The sequence below is a fragment of the Nipponia nippon genome, unplaced genomic scaffold (assembly GCF_047370975.1).
Source record: "Nipponia nippon isolate SJK-2023a ecotype South Korea unplaced genomic scaffold, ASM4737097v1 scaffold_1, whole genome shotgun sequence".
Taxonomy (NCBI): domain Eukaryota; kingdom Metazoa; phylum Chordata; class Aves; order Pelecaniformes; family Threskiornithidae; genus Nipponia; species Nipponia nippon.
In genome coordinates, this window is record NW_028262290.1 from 96,424,211 (window position 1) to 96,438,560 (window position 14,350).

At 45.2% G+C, this 14,350-nt stretch overlaps 1 protein-coding gene across 2 annotated transcripts in view; it reads right to left on the reverse strand.

Moving 5' to 3' along the window:
- NEDD9 (neural precursor cell expressed, developmentally down-regulated 9) overlaps positions 1 to 14,350 on the reverse strand; it is a 104,635-nt gene that overhangs the window by 85,539 nt on the left and 4,746 nt on the right. Inside the window, exon 2 of one of the 2 annotated variants that reach the window (XM_087763312.1) lies at positions 2,401 to 2,458. The exons of the other annotated variant lie outside the window; for it this stretch is intronic. The gene's annotated coding sequence lies outside the window, so the exon portion shown is untranslated. The remainder of the gene's footprint in view (positions 1 to 2,400; positions 2,459 to 14,350) is intronic. 2 annotated transcript variants of the gene reach the window in all.

Below are 14,350 nucleotides of genomic sequence, written 5' to 3' on the forward strand. Positions count from 1 at the left end.
GAGAAACACTTGTTTGTAGCAGCGTCTGCACTGTTGCATTCGAGGCTCGCTTGGAATGCGATGAGCTCACGGCAAAGACGTGGAAGGGAGCGCAAGGCGGCACGCAGGCCCAACGCCCACCCGCAGGCAAGCGGGGCTGCCCGTGCCGCGAGGAAACGTGGCGTGTTAGGTGGCTGAGGAGCCCGGGCAAACAACCCTGGTATTCACAGCTTTCTCACGTATGAAAGCAGCTCTCGAGACTTTCATGCTCCAGCGGTTCCGCTGCAGAGTGTACCACCTCTAGGAGATGGTATGAGGAACTAATGCCCGACCTTGACTTGGGCCTGCTCCAGGGGAATTCAGCTCGTGGGAGCCTTGGCCACGGCGCAGCGTGGGGCTGGGACTGCTCTTGCCCACAGCGGTGCAAACCTGGAATCACTCAGAGAGTCCAATAATCAAAACAGAGTATTACCCTTGCCGGGTCGATAAGCCTACTTCACGTTTACATTGGTGCATTGCAGAAAGTGGTCTTAAGGCCTCAGCCCAGTGGCATGCCAAATAGCTCTGACCAGGAGCTGGATGTCCTCTGCTTGTCTTGTGGGGAAGGACCATCCCTTTCACCTGGTGTGTTCAAGACCACATGCAGCCACCTTATTTCAAGAATGGCAATAGGAGCTGTTGTACGTGTTACTCTGATCTCTGGGCCATTTGGACTCAATTAGAACAGTAATTTGTGTGTGGAAGTGTTATTTTGTGCACTGTGGCTCGTGGCTACAGATAAATCTGATAATTGATCAGTTCATTACAATAGAATTGCAAAGAACTAATCTGGGCAGACCTCAAACAGGGTGTCATGTCTTCATTGCGGATAGTTTAGTGGAGGAAAAAGTCACCTGTTGGAACACTGCAGAGAGTTGTGGTTTCCCGCCTCCAGAGATCTGCCTCTGGAAACTGTGTGCAGTTGCAGCTGAGACTGATCTCAAAGGAAAAATGTCAGCAGCAAATGAAAAGAAAAGGTGGTAATGAGTTTGCTTGTCTCAGCTGCCCTGGCTGCACCTGGCTGTATAAATGTGTGATTGCCCTTATATGCAACAAATGGGAAGTGGGTCTAAAATACCACTTCCCAATTTTTCCCTGAATCGATACGCTGGTTCTGTAGCGACCATCTGCCTTAAGAAGATTGAATCCCATTGTGCCAGCTCTGTCAAATCTGGCAGCGGATTCAAACCTTGGGAGAGAGGACATGGACTTACCATTCATAAGATGGCACATTTTCCAAATGTGCTAAGTGATAAACACTGGACAAGATTGGGATCTGTAACTTTCTGGTGGCCCTGGTAGCACTCTGAGATCCATGCAGGAGCAATCAGAAAGCATTTTCAGTATATCTGCTTCAGTTTGACAGCAGTCACAAACTCACAGTTACATATAAGCGTTTTTTTTGTTGTTGTTGGATAGATGACAGAGGAGGAGATTGTGCATTCAAAGGAGTATTATGACATGCCATATTTTTTGGTGGCACTGGAACGTGCTTTTATAAGCGTGGAAGCTGTGGAGGTCAGAGGAGTTTCTTCCTGCTTTTGCAATAGCAATAAGTTTCAGTTTACAAAACAGTTTCCCTGGGACACAAACACAAGGCATTTGACGGCCTTGTTGGAGATAAGTTGTTTGGGAATGTTTTTCTCCGGATCATTTTTTGTAACAAAAAAAAAATAATCCTACTTTGTCTAAAATGAGCCCTTTTGATGAGAATTAATAATTTTAAGAGACTTAGCTGTAAAAATTTCAGATTTTTTTTTTAATTTAAAAGGCCTCATTTTGATATTTTTTTGGGTAGAAAAACACTAGCTCAAAACGAAAAACTCTAGCTCAAAATTACCTTCATTTTAACACTTGACCTAATTATAAGAACCATGAAACAAGAAAATCAACATATTTTGCAGTGCTCAAAGATTTAAAAAAACACAGTGGTGGAAAGAATGGATAAGGGTTTTTTTCAGATTTTTTGTTTTTGTGAATCTGGGTTTTTCTTTAGAGTAGTTCTCTCAAAGCCTGAAATATTTTCTCTCATGTAGGAGGATTGTTTCTAGTCCAGTTTATTATGGATTCTGTAGTAAAGCTGCATATTCCACAACAGATAACCTTACAAATATTGTTTGAAGAGGAAAGGAAATCTGACTCAGTCAGCCTTTTAGTAGAAATACTCCAACCAGAGGCTGTTACTACATGATATTATAGGTACCTGCTTTCTCTCTGATGCTTTCCAGACGGCACTCATAAAGAAAAAGGCATGGTATTTCTGAACAGAGAGGTATGGAGAATTGAGGGCTGCGTGGTGGAGTGCCATTGAACATGTGAGCATGTACCCAGAGGCTGGACAAAATGAAAACTGAGTTTTGTTGAGCTCCACCCCGATCCTACCTCCACTGCTGTCTTCTAGTGGCTCTTTCCCCCGCCAGCCTCTTTAGAAATCCTCACCCTACAGGAAGGGAGAAGAGATGTCACGATATGCCACGATAGCTGTGCCCAGACCCTCTTGTGCAACACTGAGGAGTGGGGTGAAACAACTGGAGGCATTTCCCCCACACGCCACAAAATGTGCATAGCAGTAGGATGGAGCATCTTTGAGATCTCTTGTGATGGACATAAGGCTTTTCAAGTAGGCTGTAGTGGCAGTGGTGTCCCACACTTAAGGGTTTTCCATCAATCCAGGGTCACCAAGTGGGACTGAAATCATTCATGTTCCCTGTCTGCTGCTTGTCCCACAGCCACCTGTAACACTACATGGTCTGTAGGGATGCTGGCACCACTGGGAGATGGGCTTGTGAATAATCCCGACGAGACCCTGGCAGTGATGATTTGTTTGCTGATGGGGAGGGAAGTGGTGGAGGTTGACCTGCTCCTCTGCTCTCCCACCTCCTGTAGGACTCTATTTCAAGAACTCTCCTCTCTGTCTCTTTGCTTTGGTGCTTTATTCCCTTCTGTTTCCCTCCTTCAGGGTTTTATTCTTACCATTTTTATCCCCCCTGCTTTCTGCTGCTTTTGTGTTTTGAGAACCAATAATGAGAACAGCCACAGCCTAGGACTTGCTATGAACAGAGCCTGAGCAAATCCATCCATCGCTGCAACCATGGGCTTTTTTATTAATCATTTGTTCCTTATTGAAGTTTTTAAATTTCCAGCTTAAAGTTTTGGAGGAGTATCTCAGAGGTGGGAGGATGGAAGTAGAGCTGCTGGGGAAGTCCCAGAGGACTTGCTCTGAGAAGACAGCATGGACTGGGTTGAAAGAGGCTTTATGTAAGAATGCTCTTGCCAGCTTCCCCTGACACTTCAGATGAGTGGTCCTCGCCCTTTCCTGAATTAAAAAAGGCTGACCAAAGAGGTCCCTTCCAGCGTGTCTGCTGCTTCTTGATAAACACACTTTATGTCAAACAACTTAGCTCACTGCAAGTTCTCCCTGCCCCTGAGCCGCTCTCCTGTTGCGATAGATGTTGCTGCCCTTCCTGCTGGGAGTGAACGTGTTCATCAAGGAGAAAACGCCAGGGCAGGTTGTGGCAGAGGAAGCATGTCCCTGACAAAGAGGAAGGAGAAGGTGGAGACCAAGACTTTGTACAAGGCCACCTCCCAAAAGCCCCTTAATCATCTTCTGTCACACCCACAGTGCCTCCTGCTTAATTCCAATAAGTCCTTAACTCTTACCTAGTTTACTAAGTAAGAAACTTATGCTTAAACCGAGTTTTACTGGGGCCTCCAGAAACCTTGAGCTGATCTTTGCTGGCTTGACTTTGGAGCCAGCCAAGGCATAGTGGATCATCTCTTGAAGGTTGGCTATCCCCAGAGTAGCCCCGTAAGCTAAACCCAATGAGCAAATCGTCATGGAATGGCTCTGTGCTGCAAAGGCTGTTTCATGTTGTTTTAAACTCAAAAGCTGGAAAATTCAGAGCCAGCACTAAATATTTGTTCCACTTTCAAAGCTGAGCATCAGGGAGCCATTCCTTAAATAGTGGACGTCTGTTCTCTGAGTCCAGATGTGCTTATAGCATGGGTCTTGCCAGCGTTTTCCCTTCCTCGTGCTTCCCTCACAAATGTGCATGCAGCTTTCTGGCCATCCGTCTTTACCCTTTAAAGTTGGTGTGAGGGGTAGCAGCTGTTCCTTCTTCAATACAGGTGGCAATAACATTGTACGAATTGTTTTCAACCTTAATCAGTAAAGCCTGTCACACAAGTGATCCTGTTTCTTGCCAGAAGTGATAAATCGGACACAATTTTGGAGCAGATGAAATGTTAGACAAAATACATTAGTCAAAGGCACTTCAGGGTATCAGTTACTTTCCCATGGTATGTAAGTAATAATTCTGTTCTTTAAACCTTCCACCTGGATTTGGAAGGTCACCTGAGCTGCTGTTGCAGGCATTTAGCAGTGAGTTAGTGTGAGGTAGCAGTGCTACCTGGTATGTGAATTAATAGATAGCATCGCATTACCATTTATGTAACTAGAAACAGCAGCGGACTCCAGCCTGGAATTTGGGATACTGGTCTTTATTAATCCATCTTACTGGGCCCAGGCTGGGACATTCCTGTCACTCGCTGTCATTTTACACAGGCAGCCAATCTCAAATTATCACAGCTTTATCCCTTCCTTAAATAGCGCAAGCTGGGCAGACCCAGGGTAGTGACAACGCGCAGAGGTGCACCAAGCACAAATGGACATCTCCTGAAGGTCATCCCTCCCTTCCTTCCACCTTCAGTGGCTACCTTTGCCTAGAGCATGCAATGGAGAGGTTATCCTGAATGAACCAGAGGAATCAAGAGCTGAGATGGTTAGAGAGGGGAGCTTTTTCTTTCCATAATGCTTCTGCCACCTTTCCTTGCCCTGAGTAAACCTGTTGCTCCTCTCAGGGAAAGAAGGTGCCGAAGGAGGGCAGTAAGTTTATCCGCCTGTTACTGGTCACATGCACTGCAGTGCTGGTGAAGGGATCTGTCAGATCGGGCTTTGTTTGCCTTAGGTGCTGCACAAATCTTAACAAACGACGTGGTTTGAAGTGATGGAGTTGCTTCACTTTGAGTAAGCTCAGTAAGGGGTTGATGCAAGAAGGGATAGATTCCGCCTGCACCTCTTACAGCAAGTTCCTTCCCCTGACCAAAGAAGGGAAAAGGTGAAAGTTTTGAGAGTTTTATCCAGGTTTTCTACTTTTTTTTTTTTTTTAAGCAACCATGTTTATGCTTGTGTGTAGAAATTTTATTTCTAACCCAGCAGAGGGGACAACGTGTAGAGGAAGTCAGAGTGGCCAAGACAAAATCACAATTTTCTGTACTGCAGTCTGAGGAAAAATGTGTTCCCGTTTACTGCACCCGTACCTCCATTATATTTCAGCACCAAGAATTGGAAAATAACGAAGTCAGTTGTCAAGACATTGAATTCAAGACCAGCCAGCTGAGTCAAATAAGGAAAAGATGAGAGGGATGACTCAAACAGTTGAAGAGCAGGTGGTAGTCTGATAAGTTCTGGGGCAAATCAGAGGAAGGCTGATATGGAGTTGAAATCAGGAAGGGGTTAGAAGGTAATAAAATTCATGGTAATCAATGTAGTTTTATGAAAACTGTCTTGTCAAATAATTGCAGTGTAATTTTTGTAAGGTGCCACCTGCTTGGTTGGTAGAGGTAATGGTTTTGATGTTTTTAAACATGTATCTATTGAAAGTTCTATAAGGCATATGACTTTGTTCTACGTGATGTTCTGAGAAAAAAACAAAACTATAAATTTATAACTCTAATTAAACATATTAAATTAATTACAATCTGGCTAATAGTCACACTTTCTAAAGTAATTATAAATGAGGAAGCATTCAGAATGGATGTTCCTGACAGATGTACCAAAGGCCTCATTCTTAGGCTCAGAGCTATTTGGTCACTTGGGTTTTGACTTGAGAGCACATGTCGTATTTCATTAGGCAAAGACAATGATGATGATGCAACCACTGATGAAGTAATAAAAGACAATGTCAAGGACAGAACTGTTCTTCAGGGTCTTCTGGATTGTCTGGTAAACTAATCTAATCCAAAAAAATGTGTATTTAAATCTTCAGTGAAATTCAAGGTAATTACAGACCAAAAGTCTACTTTTAGAGCCATGCCATTTGACTGAGAGATTGTGTTTTGGAAACCAGTGACTCAGTCAGGCTCATTGTTATAATGGATAATCAGCTAAACATGCGCTCCCTGTGTGATACAGTACACCTGAAAGCAAATGCTGCTGTCTCGGATTAGAGCAGATTGCTGCGTAAAGGTCAAGGAGGTGATATTTCCACGTGTACTGCATTAATGAGACCATTACTGAAATACTGAGCCCGCTCCTGGTGTTTACGCTTTTAAAAGGATGTTGATAGATGGGCAGAGAACGGTGGAGCGGCACGAGCATAGGCTGAACCGTGCCATCTAAAGGGAGGCAAGAGAGGCTAAATCAATTTATTTTGTCAAAGATGAGATTTTATATTCTTCCCCTAACTCCTGAAAGCAAAGAGATAATTAATAATCGAAAACTATCTCTGGATATAGCAAGATCTAATGGTTAGGTGCTGAAGGTGGACAAATTCAGATTAGAAAACAGGCAACTAAAAATGCCTTATGCTTTCAGTGTCAGCAACTAACCACTTAATTTAGGATGTGGGGCTTGCCTGTTACACGAAGTCTATAAGTAAGCAATGAATCTTTCTCAAAAAGATAGGATGCTGGTAAACAAGAGGTTGTGTGAGACACAAGTGGTGTGATAAAAATATTAGGACTGATATAGTCAGGTTAGGCTAAGTGAATTTACTGGTTTCAGTGGCTCTAGACAGAGAGAACCGATTTCTCCCACATAATGTTAGCAATTTGGAGGAAAAAGACTGAATGCCTGGAAACGATCAAATGTTCGATTGTTGTGGGCAGTGGTGTAGGGAAACTTGGTTTGATCTGAGCATCTCAGGTGGAAATGGCAGAGCAGGCAGCAGTGTCATCTTCCAGCTTGCCAGCCAGGTGCGAAGCTCCTCGGGGACACCACCACTAACCACCAGCGAGCCGTACGGTACGCTGTGTGTAGCTTAGCTCACCTGCTAACTCAGTGCTGTTCCTGGTGTGCGTTAAAGCAGGCAGGGTCCCCCCTTGTCCCCTTAACTTAGTGCTGCTTCCCCTTGGTCCCTCGAGGAGGGGCGTCCGGCCCTCGGGAGCTGTAACGTGTGAGAAGACCCAGCCAAAGAGTCACTGGGGTGGTTCTGCAGTAGCAGTGCAGGAGCCTTAAGGGAGGGAAGTCTGGCCCTATGGATGCTTTATGCTATTCTAGTGATTAAATTCCCTGGAGAGAGGGTAAGCCAGACTTTGGGTCAGTATCTCAAATCTGTTCAAAACACAAACAAGGATGAAATCAGGATCTAATAATCCCTTTGCACCTCATGGCTGCCAATTATTTTCATGGTCCCACAGCCAGGATGTTACTATTGGGTTTGTTATACTTCTGAACATGGCAAATACTGAGTAAAGGTGAAGCTTTTTCGCTGTAGTTTTTGAGTTGAAGACAGCCTTTCAAGAGGGCAGTGAAAGGACAAAGTTCTTAATACAAAGGGAAATACCAGGGTGGCTGGGTGAGTCCATGAGGCACTGAATATTTATGTCAACTTGCAACTAGTTTTCGAATTTGGTATATCATCAGACTATAAATCATGTAGAACACAGTATTAGGCAAACTGTGCATAAATACATTAAAGACTGAGAGGTAACAGATGTACTGTACGTATATACATAGGAAGGTCTAGATCAGGATGAACTTCTTGGTCTGCTGTGGGATCTGAATCCTAGTTTTGGGACAGCAGGAACCTGTCAGTGACTGAAAGTACTGGCTTGTACGCATGTGAAGTAAGAATCACCGTCACCAACCTTCCTTTATACGGGCAGTAGGAACAGAAACGTTAGACGTTTGGCTGCACTTGGATGCAAGAGGAGGCATTTTATGTTAGGTAGCATATGCAGCCTGAAAAGCTATTCCTCGCTAACTTAGGTGACTGAAAGAAGTAGGGTAGCAGGCACTCCTATCTTCATGATATGGTTTATATGAAGTTATTGCACTCTGGCGCGTGTGATGTGTGGTGGGGGTAAAGCGGGAGTGAGGAGCAGGCGTTCACTAATCCCTCAGATAGGGATACAGAAGTTGAATGAGAGAGGCATAGAGGGCCATTACTCAATGTAGAGATAACTGGCTTTCTCATAAATGATCTGCCTCCACCACCACAGAGGTCAGCATGGGCAATTTATGAAGCTTGTCTGGCATGTGTGAGCTGCAATGGTGCAGCAGAACGTGTGTGTGTGAGTATCCATCCTGTATGTGAGTGCTTTGTACCTGAACAACCCTGCTTACGGTGCCATGGGCCATGAATAAATGCCTGCAGCACAAATACACTTGATTCCTTGATTCCTCTTGATTCCTTCTGTAAGGCCTTCCTCTTACTTCCAGCACAAACACTGCAGAGCCAGGCTTTATGCACAGGCAGTGAGTAACACATCTCATGTTTGTTTGATGTACTTTGACTTCTTGGGAGGCTGGAAGAACCTTGACTTTACATCCATTTGTAGCTCAGATTAATTTCCCAAATGGAATAAACTTTACCAGCAGAGGAAGGACTTCTGATGTTAGTATGATCGTGTCTTACACTGGGGCCTTCGCTATGATCAAAATTTTTGACAGGGTGATTTTTTTTAATGTATTCATTTTCACAGCTATGCTGGAGCCAAAGCATTGAGTAGGTTTAAGGACTAGGGTCCTGCATGTGTTCCTTTCATAGCAATGGCATTACCCACATGTTTGTTCTGGTTCAGGGGACAGATTTAGAAAAGCTTGTTTTGATAAACTGCTTGCTTGCTTGGCTTGGCATTCCCAAACACCGTGTCAGCTTTCCACAGAGCCGTCTCGTTTGGGTCAGTTGGGGAATTCAGCCTGCTGCTCGGCAGCACTCAGCTAGCAAGTGGCACGGCTCAAGGAGCAGATAATTTGTGTTTTGGTTTGGTTTGTTGTTTGTTTTGGTTTGGTTTGGTTTGGTTTTTTTTCCTGAGTAATTACACAAGAATTGCAAAACTACTTTCCAAAAGTGGGAAGAGAGGGTCTGAAATGGATCTGAATTTTCTGCCGGGTGCTTGGGAGTTGAGAGCCACATTAGGCAGTGGCTAATGATGGTAATTGTAATACTTTCCTTTGGGTAGGGGGTATTTCTAGATGTGTGGCTTGTCAGTGTGTGTTTTTCTGTGGCTATTTCTGCAGCACAAGCCACAGTTTCTTGCATGGCTGCTGCCAGCTACTTAGAAAGCCAAGTGTCGGGAGGTCTGCTCTGATACCAGCAAGAGGCGAGGGTGAAAACATGCAGGGAGAAAGCTGGAGATGAGACACGAATACCGAGAGACTGATCTGTGTTGAAGGATTTCGGAAGTACAGAAGAACAAGTGGCTTGGCTGCATGGAGGACCTTTATGGCTCATGCCATCCCTCCTGATCATCTCTCTCCCATTTTAACACTTTATCTCATGAGCTCCATTATGTAGGTACAGAGGTGGTGGGTGCCCGGAGGTGGCTTGGTAAACATAGGAAGAATGGAGTGTTCAGCCACTATAAAATTAAGTAAAATAAAGTGGAAACATGGACAGTGGGAGCTGGAAGCTAAACAACACTGAAAAGAGAGGGAAGGCTGATAGGAGTAGTCCCCAGTTACTAGTAGGCTGGCATATTCGCTAAGAGAAAACAAGTAAGATTTGGGCACGCAGCATTTCTTCAGACCTGTTGTCTGTTGTTTTCTTAATTTCAGTTTGCCTAATGCAAGCTGTTGCTTCTCTCTGAGACCTGTTTCCATTTGCATCCATATACTGTGGCTCTGCCTGTCGCTAGGATGCTGACAGAGCAGTCGTTTTGCAGGGAACACTAAAGGTGGGTGGATGCCGAAGGGATTCTGGTTTGGGCATTGTTTTATTTGTGGAGGCAAAAATGCTGAAGACTGAAGAAAATCAGTGAAATGAAGAGGAAATGAAACCTCATTCTAATTTCCAACCTAAACATATTACTGACCAGGATAAACACATTTTCAGGGTGTGGGAACAACTCTGTCTTTCATCTTTGGTCACTCGCTCTTTTCTGCTGTGTTTCCCCACTGGGTGTGTTTTTGGGCAGCAGTCGGACCCTCCTCCACCTTCCCTCGCCCAGGCTCAGCTCGCTGGGTTTCCACCGCAGCGGGTCCCAGCCAGCGCGAGCTGGTGGCTGCTGACAGCAGTGGTCCCACCCTTTATCCCGCTCCCTTCAGGGCCACTGCTGCCTCCCGGGCATTTGCCCGGCTGGGAGCAGAGCCGGCCACTGCCCTCCTCTCCTCACCCTCCAACCTCCCTTTCCTCCCATGCTGTTATTTTTAACCCAGATCAGCGTCTAGATTCACTTCACCCTGTGGCCTCCTGCTTCTGCCAACAGAAACAGGCTGTGAAACTACAGAGTTAACCCCAACTTCTTCAGGCTCCCCGCAGCCCTTCTCAGCCTGGGCAGCTCATCCCCATCTGCTGGAGTCATCTCCCCTGGTAACATGGAAGATGGCACCAGCCTTTTCCACTGTTACGGCACACGAGGACTCGTATTGCCTGTGTTGTGGACTCGGGAAGAAGCCCAGCACAATGTACGTAGGCTTCAGTGAAAAGTTATTGGATCCTGTAGTACATTCATAACTTGTAAGATGTGCTAGTGGAGTTGAGTATTTTTCTCCTCTGCTTTCCTCATGTTTTTCGCTATGCAATTTTACCCAGTCTCTTCTTATAGTCCTCAAGACTGTTCCACCTGTGATAGTCAAGAAGGAAAATATCTCCCCAATAAATAACTGTTACAATCGCAAAGTTGTGGGAATAAAACTCTAAATTGCAAAATGCACCAGAAGTGTATTTCTGCATGGAATTTGTATATTTTACTGCTGAGTCTGACTGTGCTGACCTCGATAGGCTCCAAGCATAATCCACTCCCCTGCTGAAGTCAATAGGGGTAGGATCCATCTCACCTAACTTTACAGGTGTGCACTATACGCAGCTATATCTGGAGTAGTCAGACTCCCTTTGTAGTCAGGGGAGAGTAAATGTGTTTTGGCACTAATCAGTCCGACTTATTTTAGCTTTCTGCCTAAGGATGTGGACTTACGTGTTTTCACAGAGAGTAATTCAGTTGCCAATAATGAGTTCAGGTTTGTATTTCTGCATCTCAAGTCAGCTGATGTGTACCCTCAAACGTTCCAGTTACTTCACTTGGCTCCAGACCAGGTCTTGGCAGATCAGCATTTAGTCATGACCACTCACGTAGTTACAATGATGATAACCTTTGAGTTTTTGCCTCAGGAGATCTCTAAGTAAATGGATGTGATGCTATTGGAGAGAAGGCCCACAGGTTATTATAGTTTAGTTGCCCTGTGTGCTCTCAAGAGCTATCCAGTGATGACTGACAATGTTTCTGTACCTTTAATGACAAGTGACAGTTTACAGTACGAGAATGTCAGAATAATTCAGGTAGCAAAGGGTCCTCTTGAGCTCACCTAGCCCAACCTTCTACTCAAAGCAGGGCCAGCTATGGAATCAGCCCAGGTCACTCAGGGCTTTGTCCAGTTGGCCTTGAAAACCTCCAAGGATGGAGACTTCATGGTCTCTCTCGGCAAACTGCTCTGTTGCTTGGCTGTCCTCACGGGGAAAATGACTTTCCTCACGTCAAGTCAGGAACTCCCCTGTTTCCAAGTACAACCATTGTGTCTTGTCCTCCCACCATGCACCTCTGAAGAGCCTAGCTCAGTCTTCGTGATAAGCTTCTCGTAGGTGCTGTAGGGCTGCTGATAGATCACCCCAAAGCCATTGCTTCTCCAAGCTGAAGGTACTCCAGCCATGACCATCGTGGTGCCCCTACACTGAACTCGCTCTAGGCTGTGGGTGTCTTTCCTGTACTGGGGAGTGTGAAACTGGACACAGTGTCTGGATATGCTCTAATGAGCACAGAGCGAAAGGGAATAACCACTTCCCCGCTATCTGCTGGCCATGCTCCTGCTGGTGCAGCCCAGTGCTTTGCTAGCTTTCATTGCTGCCGCCTGTGTGCTTCTGGCGCACGTAGCCGACTCTCTGCCAGGGCTCCCACATCCCTTGCAGCACTCAGTTGCTCCCCAACGTGTACTATTCGATCAGTAGGATTTTGGCAGAAGTTTTGTAATGATTGAGAGCTGTGCTAAGAAGTAGCAGTCACTCTTATTATTAATTATCGTTAAGCCATGCATTTAGAATAGCTTCAAAAAATCAAAAGGCCATTGGGAATACTTCCCTAAAGCAAAATGCTCACTGGGATTCATTATTTAACTGAATCCTGATACAAAATAGAAGTAAGAATCTGATGTGGGAACTCCCAACAGCTCAAATAAAAAGAACAGTTAAATGTATTTCTGGGAGATGCTGGTGCTGTTTGGAATGAAGGCCATGAAGTGCTCAGGCTGGTTGTGTACAGGCTTTTTTAATTTTCTTTTTGGCACTTGGTAGTGCACTGTGTGCACAGTGTGCACCCACTGTTGCGTTCAACCTTTTGACTCCCTTGCGAAGGAGGAATGAGTTACACTCGCTGTTTAAAAGGGAGAAGCTGTGGTGCAGAAGCCCAGACACCTCTGACCTAATTTTAATTGTCAGAAAGTTAGACATGCAGTCCCAGGCTAGCAATCCACACTCCTTCTAGAAAGGGAGAAACAGGTCCCTCCAGAGGTTCCTGGATTTCATCTCTTCCCTACTTGTTTCGGGGTGAAAAATAGCCTGTCTGTCTTCATCGACACTGGCAGAACCTGAACAGTCAGTTTAAATTATTAGTCTTTACCTGAGACTTGGGGCTAAAATCCTAGTTAAAGCTGAGCCTTGGCATTGCCATTTAAGTGCTTCTACCCCAGACTAGTCGCAGAGAACTGTGAGTGCTTCTAGGTTTTTCCTCCAAATTAAACAAAGCCTCCAGACCATCCCTCGTGTTGCCTGAGGGATGCCATGGAGATGTAGGGGGGCTGAGGGAGATGGCCAACGGGCTATTCTCCCCCTCCTCCCTCGCTCCCAGCTTTGGCAGGACGTTTGCACTCCGTTGGTGTTGGAGTGGGTTCCTTCCCGCTGGGGAGGTGAACAGGGGGCTGTACTTGATGTTTCCGCTCCCGTCTCCTTGCATCTGTGGCTGATCCTGGCAATGGGGACAGAAACTGCCCTCTGCTCCTGTTGAAAAGGGACCTAACCTATTTCACTGGGGAAAATGTTGTTGTTTAGCTGCCAGGGTGCTTGGAGGTATCCCAAGTTAGTTCAGTAGAAATGGCACTAAGACGTCCCTAATTTTCTCCCCCATGTCAGGATCTTTACTGTTAATTTCAGTGACACAGCCATCCCAGATGAACTGCTTGTTTTCTTCAACACCTCCGCAGACACCTAGACAAAACCCAGCTGCTAGTGGGTTTTGCTGGGGGATGGAGGGTTTTGGGTTTTATTTTGTACAGTTCTTGAGATACGCTGAATTCTCATGCTGGGGGAAAAAAATCACCCGTGTGTGTGCAGCGCAAAGCAAAATGACAGCACCCTGAGACACAAACCACCAGTTTTATTTCAAGTCTGCGGGAATCCTGGCTGGGTTACACTGTTCCCAGGTTTGACTAAGAAAGCACGTCAAACAAAGAAACTAATACTGAAAAGAAACTTTGATGGCTTTTTCCTAAGTATTGAAGAGCTCTCTTGCACAACCGGCTCGCAGCAATGTGAAGTGCTAAGGGTCCCTGTCCCAGTCCTTCCTCAAAGGCCCCTTGGTGCTTTGGTTAGAAGAGTCACGTGGTAACCTAAATGACAGCAAGTCTCAGTTAAGATTGAGTTTGGAGGCTAAAAACTATCCAATGATTTAGTCTCAGGGATTAAGGAAAACAAAACCTTACCGACGGCTGGATAAAATTCACATTCCTTTCAATTGTGATCATCCTACATCAAGGAAATGTTTGAAATGTTGGCAGTCTCCTACGATATGCCTGCAAAAGTTATTATATTGCTTTAAGCAATTTAAGAAAAAGGAACCAAGAGCTATAGCACAAATGTGTTATATAAATCTTCATTGGGATCACTGTTGTTTTTACAAAAATAGTTCGACTGATGTCGAGTCCCAGTGGGTGACCTTTAAAAGAGACCACATCAAATGGAGGGGCAGAGCTGCAGCTCTCCACCCCCACGCTGGCTCTTCTCCTCTTCGCTTTTCCTCACCAGAGTGCCTCTAGACAGCTATGTCATCTGTAGCCATAAAATAAATTGAAGAATGTCTGTCTCGCTAAAGGCAAAAAAGGAGCCCTTTACTCATCTCCGTTGAA